This window comes from Nannospalax galili, unplaced genomic scaffold (assembly GCF_000622305.1).
Source record: "Nannospalax galili isolate Female #2095 unplaced genomic scaffold, S.galili_v1.0 scaffold1206, whole genome shotgun sequence".
Lineage (NCBI taxonomy): Eukaryota > Metazoa > Chordata > Mammalia > Rodentia > Spalacidae > Nannospalax > Nannospalax galili.
Genome location: NW_008355162.1, coordinates 1,834,780 through 1,839,190, shown reverse-complemented (window position 1 = coordinate 1,839,190; position 4,411 = coordinate 1,834,780). Strand labels below are relative to the sequence as shown.

The following is a 4,411-nucleotide window of genomic DNA, read 5'->3' as shown; positions in this document are numbered from 1 at the left end:
GCTTCCTCTCGGCTGGTTTCTAGCATGTTTTGGCTGTGGAAATCCGTGCTTTCCCTTTTCCTGTATTCTTTGTCCATTTTACTTTTTATTTTTATTTTTGGTCTTTTTGAGACAGGGTCTCCCCGTAGCCCCAGCTGGCCTGGAGCTCTCTATGTAGAACAGGCTGGCCTTGAACTCACAGAGATCCACTCTCTGCTTCCCAAGTGCTGGAATTAAAGGCGTATGCCACCACACCACGCTGTCTTTATTCATCTTATTAAAAACCTATATCTACCAGGTGCAGTGGTGCATGCTGTCACTGGGGAGCAGAGGCAGGTAGATCTCTGTGAATCTGAGGCCAGCCTGGTCTATATAGTGAGTTCTGGGCAAGCCAGGGCTACATAGTGAGACCTTGTCTCAAGAAAATCTATTTCTAGGCATTTTATTTTGTCAGCGGTACAATCCGAATCCTCCCTATTTGGGTATCATTGGCATTTCTGTTTGCTTTGGAATGGAGCTGTCCACGTGTCAGTTTTCCAAACTTGCTTTGCAAACTGTATATTCCCTAAACACACAGAACTTGGAGTATCTATTTCACTTTCTCTGCTGTTAGCCAGTGATCTGCAAAAGTCCTGATTACAAATAGGAATAAAAGGAAATTTCACTTCCTCTTTAAATCTAAATAATGCCATCGGGGGAGGGATGTCACTGTACCCTGTGTGGTAGACAAGGCAGTTGCCTGTGCCATTCCCTCAGGGATCCACCAGCCCAGCCCAAACGTTCAGCTCAGGTTTTGGTATGCCAGCATCCCTATGGCCCTCTGTGTCACCGGGCAACCCCTCCAGGAATGTGAGCTCTATTCCCACAAATGAAATGGGACTGAGCAGTAGTGAGAGATGGGTAGTCTAGCCACTCTTTTACCAAGAGCCACGGCCATTTCTCATGAAATAGCCCTGGTTGTTGTCTGAGCAGGATCCAGAGATCAGGATTGGTTAATTACGATTGTTTTTCTGGTTTACCCTTTGTTTTGAGAAAATCATAACTCCTAGAGATTTCTGACCCACCCTTTTGCATCTGGGTCTATTTCTGGACTTTCTATTCAAAATAGGATTTCTATTCTATACTGAAATTTTTGCATATTCACTGATTTGACTACAAGAATTTTATATGTATTTAATAATAATATGTGTAATATGCATCATATATAAATTATATATATATATATATATATCTGTTTCCATGAAAACTTAGTTCCAATCTTTGTGGTTCCTGTTAAATTTTTTTTATTTGATTTTATTTTTTATGTGTATGTTTTGTGTGTGTAAGTGCACCAGTGTGTGCAATACCTGTAGAGGTCAGAAGAGGACATCAGACCCCCTGGAACCGGGGCTATGGGTGGTTGTTAGCCATCATGTGGGTGTTGGGAACTGAACCCTGGTCCTTTGCAAGATTGGCTAGTGCTCTTAACTGCTGAGCCATCTCTCCAGACCCCTATTAAAGTTTTTACTGTTATTTTAAGATTTATTTTATTATTTTTAATTATGTGTATGTATGTACCTGTGTATGGGTATGTGCACATGAGTGTAGATCCCCACAGAGGCCAGAAGAGGGCAGCAGATCCTCTAGAGCTGGAGTTGTGAACCATCTAACATGGGTACTTGGAACCAAATTTGGGTGGTTTGCAAGAACAGTTTGTGCTCTTAACTGCTGAGCCGTTTCTCCAGCCCCCAGTATTTTATTTCTTATAGCATTTATTCCCTGGTGATAGAACCCAGAGCCTCATAGCTTATGATTGATTGAGCTTGAACTCATGATTCTCCTGCCCCAACCTCCCAAGTTTTGGGGTTATGAGCATGAGCCAGCACCCTGGTGTCTCTGCATGTTTTGTGTTGCCTGAATTGCAGTGGGAAATGTGAGGAATAAATCTCTGTTTCAACACTCGTAAGCTGATGTTGAGCTTTTTCTCTCTGAGCTCTGTGTGGCTACTGAAGAGCCACTGCTAAGTAGTGAGTTTGTTCTGCATGAACTTGACTGTGAGCAAGAGGGAGAGGCGCACCCAGGAGTCTGGGCAGCAGGAGAGAAGGCCACTCGTGGTGGAAGCCATCGGCTAAGGGAATCTGGAAGGAACTTTCCAAATGCAGTTGCTTTTGTCCGATGGCCAGGCGGATGCTTGTTATGCTGCTGCTCTTGAATATGTGATGAGTTCAGCTTGTATGAATGCCTCAAGATCTGAGGACAGTGACCACAGTGACTTACACGTTAGAGTCACACTGTGCGTGCTGTCTATCTTGTTTCTTGAGTAACTATGGAGCTGATTAAAAGCAGGAACCAAGGACATTCTCCTTCATAGCTGTTCAAGTGCCCGCCTCAGAAGCTGTCCCTTGGCCCATGGAGAAGTTCCAGGACACAATCTGTGCTCTCCATCTTCATAGAAAGCTTTTGAGAAGTTCATCTGAGAGTCAGAAATGGAGACAGAAATGGTCCAGAAAAGCAGTTCAATTTGTTGAGGCTCCCACACAAACAATTGCCATATATTCTTTCACCCCAGTCTGAAGCCAGAACACTTAACCCTAGTTATTGGTGATTCTATGGATCTGGGCAGTTTAACGTCTTTGGCACTCAATTCCCTCATGTGGTAATGCAGAGATATCCTGTAACATTGCAAATATTCAATAGGTCTCACATGTATCTCAACACGATACACAAAAGATCTTTGCTGAAATTCTGTTGTTGCATGTGTAGGCCGCTCCACGGTACATGCAGCCCCAAGCCACTGTGGTTACTCGTATATCTTATAATACTGCTGGGCACACTGCTAAAAATAAAGGTAGGTGTTGCAAAGGTCAACAAACTGGTTTACCTGGGCCTCAGTCACTGGATGTGTTCCATACATAGATAATAGTCGTGATTTTAGAGCGATGTGCATTCATCAGTCTCTTATCTAAAAACAGGAACGTGATCATAAAACACTAATTAGAAATACAGTATGAGTGAGAATTCTGCCTACCTCAGCTTCCATGTTCCTGCTCCCTGCCCTCTCTGTTCCAAAATTATCTACTTGTAGAATCTTGACAGAATCAATCTCCTAAATATTAGTTTCCTTAGGGCTCCTTTAATGTCACGATTCCTCAGGCTGTAGATGAAGGGGTTGAGCATGGGTGTCACCACTGTGAAGGTGACAGTGGCCACTGTGTCCTGAATTGAATAGGAGGATGAAGGGTGCATATAGACACCCAGGATCGCTCCATAGAAGAGGGAGACCACAGTGAGGTGAGACCCACAGGTGGACAGGGCTTTCCTTATTCCCTGAATGGATGGAAACTTCAGTACTTTGGAGAAGATATAGACATATGAAACAGTGATACATGTGAATGGTATAATAGATGTCAGCCCACCCACAGTGAAGGCTGTAAGGTCATTGATAAAGGTGTCAGAGCAAGAGAGCTTCAGGATAGGGTAGGGGTCACAGAAGAAGTGGTGCACAGCATTCTGGGAACAAAAGGTGAGTCAAACCATGAGGACAGTGTGCAAGAGAGCATGCAGGTTGGTAATGACCCAGGATGTGGCCACCAGAAGGACACAGAGTCTGGGCCTCATGATCATGGTGTAGTGGAGTGGGCAGCAGATGGCAACATAGCGGTCATAAGCCATCACGCTCAGGAGGAAGCCATCCATGTTGATGAAGGTGATGAAGAAGTAGATCTGGACCATACACTCTGTGTAAGAGATGGACTTGCTTCCCATGATGTGATTCACCAGCATCTTGGGGACTGTGACTGAGGAAAAGCAGATGTCGACACTGGAGAGGTTGGCCAAGAAGAAGTACATGGGCGAGTGGAGATGAGGGTCCCGGCCGATGGCCAGGATGATGAGGAGGTTCCCAGTGATGGTGACCACGTACATCCCCAAGAACAGCCCAAAGACAATCTCTTCTTGCTCTGACAGCCCAGCAAGTCCCAGGAGGAGGAATTCTGTGATTATAGTCTGGTTATCTCTGTCCATGTCTGTGGGTAAGAAAGTTCCATCATATGCTAAGGTCATGCGCCAAAGCTTAAGCAGAAACATCATCGTACAATGTGGGGCGGTTTACTTACTGGTTGAGAATTTATTAAAACCGAATTTTCTTACTAAGTAATTTTACAAGAGAGTCTGGTTCATTTCAAGATAATGGCTATTAATTTGTTCAGTCCTATTTGCTGAGTAGCATATATAGAAACTTTCCTGTACTGTATTTTCCCTAATCTAATAATTGTAGTATTATATTTCATTTTATAAATAAAGAGGCTAAGAATTGAGGCAGCAAGGTGATTTATTCAAATTCACAAAGCCAATAACAGTTACGGGTCTAGGTGCTGGAGAGATGGCTCAATGGCTCAGAGCACTTACTGCTCTTGCAGAGGACAGGGGTTCAGTTCCCACCCACAAGAGGGGA

General features: G+C 44.0%; 1 pseudogene; it reads right to left on the bottom strand.

Moving 5' to 3' along the window:
- Positions 1–3,033: 3,033 nt before the first annotated feature.
- LOC103749396 lies at positions 3,034–3,981 on the bottom strand (annotated as a pseudogene).
- Between the last annotated feature and the right edge of the window lie 430 nt (positions 3,982–4,411).